Raw genomic sequence first — 15936 nt, 5'->3', positions numbered from 1 at the left:
ACATCGTACGAAATGTATACATCATAGACAATTCTATTCTTAGTTTTACTTGCCTGTCGTAGACAACGGAAAATTATTACCAATTCATACTGGAATATCATTACAGTGGCGAAAGTTTGTGGCTGTCAGTGTTGCTACAACTGCAAGCAATGTGACCAGCCAATTCAAACGAAATTCAGAGGTATTGCATTCAAGACGTGTAATGGTAACAACTTCAACAGGAACTACCATATCTCTAAATTTGCAATATATACGGATTTAAATCTTTGCTTACATTATAGACTTTCCGCTAATCAGATATCCACAGGTTAGCACAAGTGCATATAATTGGCGTCTCTCCTAGAATTAGAATATTGGGATTAAGCGCTATTGACCATTGTCTCAAGATCTCCAAATTCGTTTTCAGACAGATCTAGTACCGATACTCGATGCATAAAACTTTGCAGAAAGAATCTTTTCATGCCAGTATTGGAAAAATAAAGCTCTAACTTGTGACCGGAAACTTTCGGCATAAATTCTACATTTTCGAATCGATCTATATCTTGGTTTAAACAACCTACAACTACCCTGCCCCTGCTTGGTTGGTCAAAACAGTGACATTTATTAGGACAGTTTTTATCTAGGCTATATATAAGTTTGTCTCTTTATGTCCAGTTCAAAAATATTTTGGCATTTATTCCAGGGTTTGGTCCGTCAGAAGGACAAATGAAATTTGGAAAATTCAGAAAAATAAAGTTATAATCAGGTTTCCAGGTACATGTATGTGAAAATTTCAACACAGGTTCTAATCGGCAATCACAATAATATGACAAATGAAATTGGGAAAATTCGGGAAAATAAAGTTATAATCGGGTTTCCAGGTATCTGAAAATTTCAACACAGGTTCCAATCGGCAATCACAATAATATGTATTATTCCCAAATTAAAAAAATAGTATTGCGCTTAATTCTAAAAAGCTTTGGAAATTCTTTGACGGAAAACCCAATATGTGCATAATCCGGAAAATGCATTGGCGGGTTGAGGTCAACTCTAACTGAACCAGAACCGTACAAAAGACTCGTGTTTACCTTGCAATGCAAGACGTTCCCATTTTCTTGGAAAAGATTATATTAATAGTTCACTTCGCAATAGAGTTATTCCATAACTAAATTTGTCACATCAATTGTTTGCAGCTTGTTGCCAGAAAGATCATATTTCAAAATGTTCCCAGCCTCAAGAGCAAATGCGTGTGGATCCATAGTATATATGGGATTGTTTGCTAAATTAACTTCCCTCAAGTTAGTCATGTTCACAAAGGTAGTGTCACTTAGATGTTTTAGCTGATTAGCCTTGAAGTTAAATATTTCTAAGCTCTTTAGGCAAGTTATTTTATTAATATCACTTATTTTGTTTGACTCCAAATTCAATACCTGAATGTTCGGATAGCTACAAATATCAGTCGGTATTGCTCTGAGGCATCCGTGTATGTGTATGAGTTGAGTTGGCAAGCTCTCGCTAAATCCCGTCATAGAAACTATTTCGACATCAGACAAAATATCTACGTATTCAATATACAGCCTTTGCTCAGAGTTATGTTCTAGAACTTAAATTAATTTATCGAGTTCCCATGAAGATCTTGAATTGCATGCACAACAAATATCAAAGGTATTTTGTGTTATGCACACAAATTCATTGCACAATAAGTTATCATCTCCTTCCCATTCTGTCGGAGTCCATGGTGAATTATTCGCCTCGATCATTGTCACTGCAAAACATGCAAACATTGCAACATATAAATTCTTTCCCATTGTTTGAGGCAAAGTAGCTTGGAATAGAATAAGTTTTCCACTTTCTTAACGGACCCGAGTAACAATCAAAGTTAATGAATGGTCCGTTTGTGTAATACTTTACTATCTGTATTAGAGAACCAACTGCGTCTATATGTTATCAGCGATAGCCATATAAAGTCCACTGCCACAAAAGGGACTTCTTTGAATGATTTTAATTATATGAATAAAGGCACCAATAAATTTTAGTTCATTTGTCAAATTCGGTAGTAAATTGATTCACTGCTTCGAATATTAGTTGTGTTGACATCCAAGAAAAAATTATCATCAATATGGCAAACTTCTTCAGACTGTATCTAGTCCAATTCTTTAGATACTAGGATTCTGTCAGGTTTAAATGTGGGGAGATTCTCAGACTGGTGTAAATAAAAGGTCAAAGCAAACCCGAGAAGTATGCAAAAATCAAATCTTCATGGGGTAGATATGAAGGCTAAAAACCACTAATTCCACTTTCCATAGGCTTCTATGCTAATTTCACAATATTCAATGGCTTCTCTGGACTTTACCTTAACTTTAACCTGCAGAGGACTATATATCAGCATGATTCTACATATGTCAGCTCACAATCCTCAGAATGGCATGTGGGGTTAGCAGACTTGCAGTGCAGTACTGGTCACCGGAAGTGAAGTGTCTATAAATAGCATGGGAAATCCCAGTGTTTTCACAAGATAGGGGTATATTTAAAAATCATTATGGAGATTAGGCTTCACATCACAAGAAGCAAAATGCACCTATAAAATGTACAGAAATGTTTTTCCTTTCAGAAACTCTTTAAATTTTTTAAATAAGATGAGAACTTTTTTCACAGCACTATGAGGAACAGGGGTAATTTCTGCGTAGGACTATTTTTGCGTACGTTCCAAATGCTCATTGGTTGAATTGGTGGTCTGTAACCTAAAGAGTCACTTTTTGTCTTAGAAAAAATAAATAACTATACAGGTATCTTCCTACACACATACTGAATGCATTTGCAAAGTTTCAGTGAAATGTGACAAGCACTTTTTTAAATATTTGATTTTTAAATATAGGGTAACCAAGTTGTGCGAGCAAAAAAGTGACAATATTCTACCATACTTAAATGCATTAAATATTTGCAAAGAACTTTTTCTGACTTTTCAAATAAAAAATATCAATCACAACTTGTTTTTTAACAATATTAATGAAGAAATAGTTTTAAAAGTAATCATTTTCTGAGAAATTGGTCTATTTTTAAAAATTTATTTCTGACATGCCTCCCCCTTTTTCTTGATCACATGTCAAAAATCCTAAATCTTTAAATTTTCACAAAAGGTGATATATTTGGCTTTAAATTTGTAAATACAGTGTTTTCACATTAAAACATGACCAGTAAAGGGCACCTAAAGCAAAAAAAGTACTCAATAATGGATTTTCCATGTTGCCAAAGGGGAATGCTGATATGGCCTTAACCGCAGTAATGAAAGTGAGTTTTTCCTCATTTCTAACCTAATTTTTGCTCAAATCTACACAAAACTTGATTTCAAGTGCTTATTACCATCATATTTAGGTAAATATAGCCCTCAAAGTTTAATATTTGATATTTTTACTAAATTTTCTACACTTTTTACAAGATAGGACATAAAAATCAGCCAAAAAGACCAATTTTCCATAATTTGGACCTATAACTTAAAAAAATGCATATTTTGAAGGATTTTTGTAGTGTATTCCTCTCATGGCAAAGTTAACAAGATCTTCAAGTAGTTTAAAGCTATTTCAAGAAACTTTTCATTTTGCCATGGCTTAAGCTTAAGGCTAAAAACCACTAATTCCACTTTCCATAGGCTTCTATGCTAATTTCACAATATTCAATGGCTTCTCTGGACTTTACCTTAACTTTAACCTGCAGAGGACTATATATCAGCATGATTCTACATATGTCAGCTCACAATCCTCAGAATGGCATGTGGGGTTAGCAGACTTGCAGTGCAGTACTGGTCACCGGAAGTGAAGTGTCTATAAATAGCATGGGAAATCCCAGTGTTTTCACAAGATAGGGGTATATTTAAAAATCATTATGGAGATTAGGCTTCACATCACAAGAAGCAAAATGCACCTATAAAATGTACAGAAATGTTTTTCCTTTCAGAAACTCTTTAAATTTTTTAAATAAGATGAGAACTTTTTTCACAGCACTATGAGGAACAGGGGTAATTTCTGCGTAGGACTATTTTTGCGTACGTTCCAAATGCTCATTGGTTGAATTGGTGGTCTGTAACCTAAAGAGTCACTTTTTGTCTTAGAAAAAATAAATAACTATACAGGTATCTTCCTACACACATACTGAATGCATTTGCAAAGTTTCAGTGAAATGTGACAAGCACTTTTTTAAATATTTGATTTTTAAATATAGGGTAACCAAGTTGTGCGAGCAAAAAAGTGACAATATTCTACCATACTTAAATGCATTAAATATTTGCAAAGAACTTTTTCTGACTTTTCAAATAAAAAATATCAATCACAACTTGTTTTTTAACAATATTAATGAAGAAATAGTTTTAAAAGTAATCATTTTCTGAGAAATTGGTCTATTTTTAAAAATTTATTTCTGACATGCCTCCCCCTTTTTCTTGATCACATGTCAAAAATCCTAAATCTTTAAATTTTCACAAAAGGTGATATATTTGGCTTTAAATTTGTAAATACAGTGTTTTCACATTAAAACATGACCAGTAAAGGGCACCTAAAGCAAAAAAAGTACTCAATAATGGATTTTCCATGTTGCCAAAGGGGAATGCTGATATGGCCTTAACCGCAGTAATGAAAGTGAGTTTTTCCTCATTTCTAACCTAATTTTTGCTCAAATCTACACAAAACTTGATTTCAAGTGCTTATTACCATCATATTTAGGTAAATATAGCCCTCAAAGTTTAATATTTGATATTTTTACTAAATTTTCTACACTTTTTACAAGATAGGACATAAAAATCAGCCAAAAAGACCAATTTTCCATAATTTGGACCTATAACTTAAAAAAATGCATATTTTGAAGGATTTTTGTAGTGTATTCCTCTCATGGCAAAGTTAACAAGATCTTCAAGTAGTTTAAAGCTATTTCAAGAAACTTTTCATTTTGCCATGGCTTAAGCTTAAGGCTAAAAACCACTAATTCCACTTTCCATAGGCTTCTATGCTAATTTCACAATATTCAATGGCTTCTCTGGACTTTACCTTAACTTTAACCTGCAGAGGACTATATATCAGCATGATTCTACATATGTCAGCTCACAATCCTCAGAATGGCATGTGGGGTTAGCAGACTTGCAGTGCAGTACTGGTCACCGGAAGTGAAGTGTCTATAAATAGCATGGGAAATCCCAGTGTTTTCACAAGATAGGGGTATATTTAAAAATCATTATGGAGATTAGGCTTCACATCACAAGAAGCAAAATGCACCTATAAAATGTACAGAAATGTTTTTCCTTTCAGAAACTCTTTAAATTTTTTAAATAAGATGAGAACTTTTTTCACAGCACTATGAGGAACAGGGGTAATTTCTGCGTAGGACTATTTTTGCGTACGTTCCAAATGCTCATTGGTTGAATTGGTGGTCTGTAACCTAAAGAGTCACTTTTTGTCTTAGAAAAAATAAATAACTATACAGGTATCTTCCTACACACATACTGAATGCATTTGCAAAGTTTCAGTGAAATGTGACAAGCACTTTTTTAAATATTTGATTTTTAAATATAGGGTAACCAAGTTGTGCGAGCAAAAAAGTGACAATATTCTACCATACTTAAATGCATTAAATATTTGCAAAGAACTTTTTCTGACTTTTCAAATAAAAAATATCAATCACAACTTGTTTTTTAACAATATTAATGAAGAAATAGTTTTAAAAGTAATCATTTTCTGAGAAATTGGTCTATTTTTAAAAATTTATTTCTGACATGCCTCCCCCTTTTTCTTGATCACATGTCAAAAATCCTAAATCTTTAAATTTTCACAAAAGGTGATATATTTGGCTTTAAATTTGTAAATACAGTGTTTTCACATTAAAACATGACCAGTAAAGGGCACCTAAAGCAAAAAAAGTACTCAATAATGGATTTTCCATGTTGCCAAAGGGGAATGCTGATATGGCCTTAACCGCAGTAATGAAAGTGAGTTTTTCCTCATTTCTAACCTAATTTTTGCTCAAATCTACACAAAACTTGATTTCAAGTGCTTATTACCATCATATTTAGGTAAATATAGCCCTCAAAGTTTAATATTTGATATTTTTACTAAATTTTCTACACTTTTTACAAGATAGGACATAAAAATCAGCCAAAAAGACCAATTTTCCATAATTTGGACCTATAACTTAAAAAAATGCATATTTTGAAGGATTTTTGTAGTGTATTCCTCTCATGGCAAAGTTAACAAGATCTTCAAGTAGTTTAAAGCTATTTCAAGAAACTTTTCATTTTGCCATGGCTTAAGCTTAAGGCTAAAAACCACTAATTCCACTTTCCATAGGCTTCTATGCTAATTTCACAATATTCAATGGCTTCTCTGGACTTTACCTTAACTTTAACCTGCAGAGGACTATATATCAGCATGATTCTACATATGTCAGCTCACAATCCTCAGAATGGCATGTGGGGTTAGCAGACTTGCAGTGCAGTACTGGTCACCGGAAGTGAAGTGTCTATAAATAGCATGGGAAATCCCAGTGTTTTCACAAGATAGGGGTATATTTAAAAATCATTATGGAGATTAGGCTTCACATCACAAGAAGCAAAATGCACCTATAAAATGTACAGAAATGTTTTTCCTTTCAGAAACTCTTTAAATTTTTTAAATAAGATGAGAACTTTTTTCACAGCACTATGAGGAACAGGGGTAATTTCTGCGTAGGACTATTTTTGCGTACGTTCCAAATGCTCATTGGTTGAATTGGTGGTCTGTAACCTAAAGAGTCACTTTTTGTCTTAGAAAAAATAAATAACTATACAGGTATCTTCCTACACACATACTGAATGCATTTGCAAAGTTTCAGTGAAATGTGACAAGCACTTTTTTAAATATTTGATTTTTAAATATAGGGTAACCAAGTTGTGCGAGCAAAAAAGTGACAATATTCTACCATACTTAAATGCATTAAATATTTGCAAAGAACTTTTTCTGACTTTTCAAATAAAAAATATCAATCACAACTTGTTTTTTAACAATATTAATGAAGAAATAGTTTTAAAAGTAATCATTTTCTGAGAAATTGGTCTATTTTTAAAAATTTATTTCTGACATGCCTCCCCCTTTTTCTTGATCACATGTCAAAAATCCTAAATCTTTAAATTTTCACAAAAGGTGATATATTTGGCTTTAAATTTGTAAATACAGTGTTTTCACATTAAAACATGACCAGTAAAGGGCACCTAAAGCAAAAAAAGTACTCAATAATGGATTTTCCATGTTGCCAAAGGGGAATGCTGATATGGCCTTAACCGCAGTAATGAAAGTGAGTTTTTCCTCATTTCTAACCTAATTTTTGCTCAAATCTACACAAAACTTGATTTCAAGTGCTTATTACCATCATATTTAGGTAAATATAGCCCTCAAAGTTTAATATTTGATATTTTTACTAAATTTTCTACACTTTTTACAAGATAGGACATAAAAATCAGCCAAAAAGACCAATTTTCCATAATTTGGACCTATAACTTAAAAAAATGCATATTTTGAAGGATTTTTGTAGTGTATTCCTCTCATGGCAAAGTTAACAAGATCTTCAAGTAGTTTAAAGCTATTTCAAGAAACTTTTCATTTTGCCATGGCTTAAGCTTAAGGCTAAAAACCACTAATTCCACTTTCCATAGGCTTCTATGCTAATTTCACAATATTCAATGGCTTCTCTGGACTTTACCTTAACTTTAACCTGCAGAGGACTATATATCAGCATGATTCTACATATGTCAGCTCACAATCCTCAGAATGGCATGTGGGGTTAGCAGACTTGCAGTGCAGTACTGGTCACCGGAAGTGAAGTGTCTATAAATAGCATGGGAAATCCCAGTGTTTTCACAAGATAGGGGTATATTTAAAAATCATTATGGAGATTAGGCTTCACATCACAAGAAGCAAAATGCACCTATAAAATGTACAGAAATGTTTTTCCTTTCAGAAACTCTTTAAATTTTTTAAATAAGATGAGAACTTTTTTCACAGCACTATGAGGAACAGGGGTAATTTCTGCGTAGGACTATTTTTGCGTACGTTCCAAATGCTCATTGGTTGAATTGGTGGTCTGTAACCTAAAGAGTCACTTTTTGTCTTAGAAAAAATAAATAACTATACAGGTATCTTCCTACACACATACTGAATGCATTTGCAAAGTTTCAGTGAAATGTGACAAGCACTTTTTTAAATATTTGATTTTTAAATATAGGGTAACCAAGTTGTGCGAGCAAAAAAGTGACAATATTCTACCATACTTAAATGCATTAAATATTTGCAAAGAACTTTTTCTGACTTTTCAAATAAAAAATATCAATCACAACTTGTTTTTTAACAATATTAATGAAGAAATAGTTTTAAAAGTAATCATTTTCTGAGAAATTGGTCTATTTTTAAAAATTTATTTCTGACATGCCTCCCCCTTTTTCTTGATCACATGTCAAAAATCCTAAATCTTTAAATTTTCACAAAAGGTGATATATTTGGCTTTAAATTTGTAAATACAGTGTTTTCACATTAAAACATGACCAGTAAAGGGCACCTAAAGCAAAAAAAGTACTCAATAATGGATTTTCCATGTTGCCAAAGGGGAATGCTGATATGGCCTTAACCGCAGTAATGAAAGTGAGTTTTTCCTCATTTCTAACCTAATTTTTGCTCAAATCTACACAAAACTTGATTTCAAGTGCTTATTACCATCATATTTAGGTAAATATAGCCCTCAAAGTTTAATATTTGATATTTTTACTAAATTTTCTACACTTTTTACAAGATAGGACATAAAAATCAGCCAAAAAGACCAATTTTCCATAATTTGGACCTATAACTTAAAAAAATGCATATTTTGAAGGATTTTTGTAGTGTATTCCTCTCATGGCAAAGTTAACAAGATCTTCAAGTAGTTTAAAGCTATTTCAAGAAACTTTTCATTTTGCCATGGCTTAAGCTTAAGGCTAAAAACCACTAATTCCACTTTCCATAGGCTTCTATGCTAATTTCACAATATTCAATGGCTTCTCTGGACTTTACCTTAACTTTAACCTGCAGAGGACTATATATCAGCATGATTCTACATATGTCAGCTCACAATCCTCAGAATGGCATGTGGGGTTAGCAGACTTGCAGTGCAGTACTGGTCACCGGAAGTGAAGTGTCTATAAATAGCATGGGAAATCCCAGTGTTTTCACAAGATAGGGGTATATTTAAAAATCATTATGGAGATTAGGCTTCACATCACAAGAAGCAAAATGCACCTATAAAATGTACAGAAATGTTTTTCCTTTCAGAAACTCTTTAAATTTTTTAAATAAGATGAGAACTTTTTTCACAGCACTATGAGGAACAGGGGTAATTTCTGCGTAGGACTATTTTTGCGTACGTTCCAAATGCTCATTGGTTGAATTGGTGGTCTGTAACCTAAAGAGTCACTTTTTGTCTTAGAAAAAATAAATAACTATACAGGTATCTTCCTACACACATACTGAATGCATTTGCAAAGTTTCAGTGAAATGTGACAAGCACTTTTTTAAATATTTGATTTTTAAATATAGGGTAACCAAGTTGTGCGAGCAAAAAAGTGACAATATTCTACCATACTTAAATGCATTAAATATTTGCAAAGAACTTTTTCTGACTTTTCAAATAAAAAATATCAATCACAACTTGTTTTTTAACAATATTAATGAAGAAATAGTTTTAAAAGTAATCATTTTCTGAGAAATTGGTCTATTTTTAAAAATTTATTTCTGACATGCCTCCCCCTTTTTCTTGATCACATGTCAAAAATCCTAAATCTTTAAATTTTCACAAAAGGTGATATATTTGGCTTTAAATTTGTAAATACAGTGTTTTCACATTAAAACATGACCAGTAAAGGGCACCTAAAGCAAAAAAAGTACTCAATAATGGATTTTCCATGTTGCCAAAGGGGAATGCTGATATGGCCTTAACCGCAGTAATGAAAGTGAGTTTTTCCTCATTTCTAACCTAATTTTTGCTCAAATCTACACAAAACTTGATTTCAAGTGCTTATTACCATCATATTTAGGTAAATATAGCCCTCAAAGTTTAATATTTGATATTTTTACTAAATTTTCTACACTTTTTACAAGATAGGACATAAAAATCAGCCAAAAAGACCAATTTTCCATAATTTGGACCTATAACTTAAAAAAATGCATATTTTGAAGGATTTTTGTAGTGTATTCCTCTCATGGCAAAGTTAACAAGATCTTCAAGTAGTTTAAAGCTATTTCAAGAAACTTTTCATTTTGCCATGGCTTAAGCTTAAGGCTAAAAACCACTAATTCCACTTTCCATAGGCTTCTATGCTAATTTCACAATATTCAATGGCTTCTCTGGACTTTACCTTAACTTTAACCTGCAGAGGACTATATATCAGCATGATTCTACATATGTCAGCTCACAATCCTCAGAATGGCATGTGGGGTTAGCAGACTTGCAGTGCAGTACTGGTCACCGGAAGTGAAGTGTCTATAAATAGCATGGGAAATCCCAGTGTTTTCACAAGATAGGGGTATATTTAAAAATCATTATGGAGATTAGGCTTCACATCACAAGAAGCAAAATGCACCTATAAAATGTACAGAAATGTTTTTCCTTTCAGAAACTCTTTAAATTTTTTAAATAAGATGAGAACTTTTTTCACAGCACTATGAGGAACAGGGGTAATTTCTGCGTAGGACTATTTTTGCGTACGTTCCAAATGCTCATTGGTTGAATTGGTGGTCTGTAACCTAAAGAGTCACTTTTTGTCTTAGAAAAAATAAATAACTATACAGGTATCTTCCTACACACATACTGAATGCATTTGCAAAGTTTCAGTGAAATGTGACAAGCACTTTTTTAAATATTTGATTTTTAAATATAGGGTAACCAAGTTGTGCGAGCAAAAAAGTGACAATATTCTACCATACTTAAATGCATTAAATATTTGCAAAGAACTTTTTCTGACTTTTCAAATAAAAAATATCAATCACAACTTGTTTTTTAACAATATTAATGAAGAAATAGTTTTAAAAGTAATCATTTTCTGAGAAATTGGTCTATTTTTAAAAATTTATTTCTGACATGCCTCCCCCTTTTTCTTGATCACATGTCAAAAATCCTAAATCTTTAAATTTTCACAAAAGGTGATATATTTGGCTTTAAATTTGTAAATACAGTGTTTTCACATTAAAACATGACCAGTAAAGGGCACCTAAAGCAAAAAAAGTACTCAATAATGGATTTTCCATGTTGCCAAAGGGGAATGCTGATATGGCCTTAACCGCAGTAATGAAAGTGAGTTTTTCCTCATTTCTAACCTAATTTTTGCTCAAATCTACACAAAACTTGATTTCAAGTGCTTATTACCATCATATTTAGGTAAATATAGCCCTCAAAGTTTAATATTTGATATTTTTACTAAATTTTCTACACTTTTTACAAGATAGGACATAAAAATCAGCCAAAAAGACCAATTTTCCATAATTTGGACCTATAACTTAAAAAAATGCATATTTTGAAGGATTTTTGTAGTGTATTCCTCTCATGGCAAAGTTAACAAGATCTTCAAGTAGTTTAAAGCTATTTCAAGAAACTTTTCATTTTGCCATGGCTTAAGCTTAAGGCTAAAAACCACTAATTCCACTTTCCATAGGCTTCTATGCTAATTTCACAATATTCAATGGCTTCTCTGGACTTTACCTTAACTTTAACCTGCAGAGGACTATATATCAGCATGATTCTACATATGTCAGCTCACAATCCTCAGAATGGCATGTGGGGTTAGCAGACTTGCAGTGCAGTACTGGTCACCGGAAGTGAAGTGTCTATAAATAGCATGGGAAATCCCAGTGTTTTCACAAGATAGGGGTATATTTAAAAATCATTATGGAGATTAGGCTTCACATCACAAGAAGCAAAATGCACCTATAAAATGTACAGAAATGTTTTTCCTTTCAGAAACTCTTTAAATTTTTTAAATAAGATGAGAACTTTTTTCACAGCACTATGAGGAACAGGGGTAATTTCTGCGTAGGACTATTTTTGCGTACGTTCCAAATGCTCATTGGTTGAATTGGTGGTCTGTAACCTAAAGAGTCACTTTTTGTCTTAGAAAAAATAAATAACTATACAGGTATCTTCCTACACACATACTGAATGCATTTGCAAAGTTTCAGTGAAATGTGACAAGCACTTTTTTAAATATTTGATTTTTAAATATAGGGTAACCAAGTTGTGCGAGCAAAAAAGTGACAATATTCTACCATACTTAAATGCATTAAATATTTGCAAAGAACTTTTTCTGACTTTTCAAATAAAAAATATCAATCACAACTTGTTTTTTAACAATATTAATGAAGAAATAGTTTTAAAAGTAATCATTTTCTGAGAAATTGGTCTATTTTTAAAAATTTATTTCTGACATGCCTCCCCCTTTTTCTTGATCACATGTCAAAAATCCTAAATCTTTAAATTTTCACAAAAGGTGATATATTTGGCTTTAAATTTGTAAATACAGTGTTTTCACATTAAAACATGACCAGTAAAGGGCACCTAAAGCAAAAAAAGTACTCAATAATGGATTTTCCATGTTGCCAAAGGGGAATGCTGATATGGCCTTAACCGCAGTAATGAAAGTGAGTTTTTCCTCATTTCTAACCTAATTTTTGCTCAAATCTACACAAAACTTGATTTCAAGTGCTTATTACCATCATATTTAGGTAAATATAGCCCTCAAAGTTTAATATTTGATATTTTTACTAAATTTTCTACACTTTTTACAAGATAGGACATAAAAATCAGCCAAAAAGACCAATTTTCCATAATTTGGACCTATAACTTAAAAAAATGCATATTTTGAAGGATTTTTGTAGTGTATTCCTCTCATGGCAAAGTTAACAAGATCTTCAAGTAGTTTAAAGCTATTTCAAGAAACTTTTCATTTTGCCATGGCTTAAGCTTAAGGCTAAAAACCACTAATTCCACTTTCCATAGGCTTCTATGCTAATTTCACAATATTCAATGGCTTCTCTGGACTTTACCTTAACTTTAACCTGCAGAGGACTATATATCAGCATGATTCTACATATGTCAGCTCACAATCCTCAGAATGGCATGTGGGGTTAGCAGACTTGCAGTGCAGTACTGGTCACCGGAAGTGAAGTGTCTATAAATAGCATGGGAAATCCCAGTGTTTTCACAAGATAGGGGTATATTTAAAAATCATTATGGAGATTAGGCTTCACATCACAAGAAGCAAAATGCACCTATAAAATGTACAGAAATGTTTTTCCTTTCAGAAACTCTTTAAATTTTTTAAATAAGATGAGAACTTTTTTCACAGCACTATGAGGAACAGGGGTAATTTCTGCGTAGGACTATTTTTGCGTACGTTCCAAATGCTCATTGGTTGAATTGGTGGTCTGTAACCTAAAGAGTCACTTTTTGTCTTAGAAAAAATAAATAACTATACAGGTATCTTCCTACACACATACTGAATGCATTTGCAAAGTTTCAGTGAAATGTGACAAGCACTTTTTTAAATATTTGATTTTTAAATATAGGGTAACCAAGTTGTGCGAGCAAAAAAGTGACAATATTCTACCATACTTAAATGCATTAAATATTTGCAAAGAACTTTTTCTGACTTTTCAAATAAAAAATATCAATCACAACTTGTTTTTTAACAATATTAATGAAGAAATAGTTTTAAAAGTAATCATTTTCTGAGAAATTGGTCTATTTTTAAAAATTTATTTCTGACATGCCTCCCCCTTTTTCTTGATCACATGTCAAAAATCCTAAATCTTTAAATTTTCACAAAAGGTGATATATTTGGCTTTAAATTTGTAAATACAGTGTTTTCACATTAAAACATGACCAGTAAAGGGCACCTAAAGCAAAAAAAGTACTCAATAATGGATTTTCCATGTTGCCAAAGGGGAATGCTGATATGGCCTTAACCGCAGTAATGAAAGTGAGTTTTTCCTCATTTCTAACCTAATTTTTGCTCAAATCTACACAAAACTTGATTTCAAGTGCTTATTACCATCATATTTAGGTAAATATAGCCCTCAAAGTTTAATATTTGATATTTTTACTAAATTTTCTACACTTTTTACAAGATAGGACATAAAAATCAGCCAAAAAGACCAATTTTCCATAATTTGGACCTATAACTTAAAAAAATGCATATTTTGAAGGATTTTTGTAGTGTATTCCTCTCATGGCAAAGTTAACAAGATCTTCAAGTAGTTTAAAGCTATTTCAAGAAACTTTTCATTTTGCCATGGCTTAAGCTTAAGGCTAAAAACCACTAATTCCACTTTCCATAGGCTTCTATGCTAATTTCACAATATTCAATGGCTTCTCTGGACTTTACCTTAACTTTAACCTGCAGAGGACTATATATCAGCATGATTCTACATATGTCAGCTCACAATCCTCAGAATGGCATGTGGGGTTAGCAGACTTGCAGTGCAGTACTGGTCACCGGAAGTGAAGTGTCTATAAATAGCATGGGAAATCCCAGTGTTTTCACAAGATAGGGGTATATTTAAAAATCATTATGGAGATTAGGCTTCACATCACAAGAAGCAAAATGCACCTATAAAATGTACAGAAATGTTTTTCCTTTCAGAAACTCTTTAAATTTTTTAAATAAGATGAGAACTTTTTTCACAGCACTATGAGGAACAGGGGTAATTTCTGCGTAGGACTATTTTTGCGTACGTTCCAAATGCTCATTGGTTGAATTGGTGGTCTGTAACCTAAAGAGTCACTTTTTGTCTTAGAAAAAATAAATAACTATACAGGTATCTTCCTACACACATACTGAATGCATTTGCAAAGTTTCAGTGAAATGTGACAAGCACTTTTTTAAATATTTGATTTTTAAATATAGGGTAACCAAGTTGTGCGAGCAAAAAAGTGACAATATTCTACCATACTTAAATGCATTAAATATTTGCAAAGAACTTTTTCTGACTTTTCAAATAAAAAATATCAATCACAACTTGTTTTTTAACAATATTAATGAAGAAATAGTTTTAAAAGTAATCATTTTCTGAGAAATTGGTCTATTTTTAAAAATTTATTTCTGACATGCCTCCCCCTTTTTCTTGATCACATGTCAAAAATCCTAAATCTTTAAATTTTCACAAAAGGTGATATATTTGGCTTTAAATTTGTAAATACAGTGTTTTCACATTAAAACATGACCAGTAAAGGGCACCTAAAGCAAAAAAAGTACTCAATAATGGATTTTCCATGTTGCCAAAGGGGAATGCTGATATGGCCTTAACCGCAGTAATGAAAGTGAGTTTTTCCTCATTTCTAACCTAATTTTTGCTCAAATCTACACAAAACTTGATTTCAAGTGCTTATTACCATCATATTTAGGTAAATATAGCCCTCAAAGTTTAATATTTGATATTTTTACTAAATTTTCTACACTTTTTACAAGATAGGACATAAAAATCAGCCAAAAAGACCAATTTTCCATAATTTGGACCTATAACTTAAAAAAATGCATATTTTGAAGGATTTTTGTAGTGTATTCCTCTCATGGCAAAGTTAACAAGATCTTCAAGTAGTTTAAAGCTATTTCAAGAAACTTTTCATTTTGCCATGGCTTAAGCTTAAGGCTAAAAACCACTAATTCCACTTTCCATAGGCTTCTATGCTAATTTCACAATATTCAATGGCTTCTCTGGACTTTACCTTAACTTTAACCTGCAGAGGACTATATATCAGCATGATTCTACATATGTCAGCTCACAATCCTCAGAATGGCATGTGGGGTTAGCAGACTTGCAGTGCAGTACTGGTCACCGGAAGTGAAGTGTCTATAAATAGCATGGGAAATCCCAGTGTTTTCACAAGATAGGGGTATATTTAAAAATCATTATGGAGATTAGGCTTCAC

Source organism: Perna viridis, chromosome 1 (genome assembly GCF_037379345.1).
Source record: "Perna viridis isolate PV_CMFRI_1.1 ecotype Kerala chromosome 1, ASM3737934v1, whole genome shotgun sequence".
Classification (NCBI taxonomy): Eukaryota; Metazoa; Mollusca; class Bivalvia; order Mytilida; family Mytilidae; genus Perna; species Perna viridis.
The sequence above is the reverse complement of the archived record's forward strand: the minus strand, read 5'-3'. Positions refer to the sequence as shown.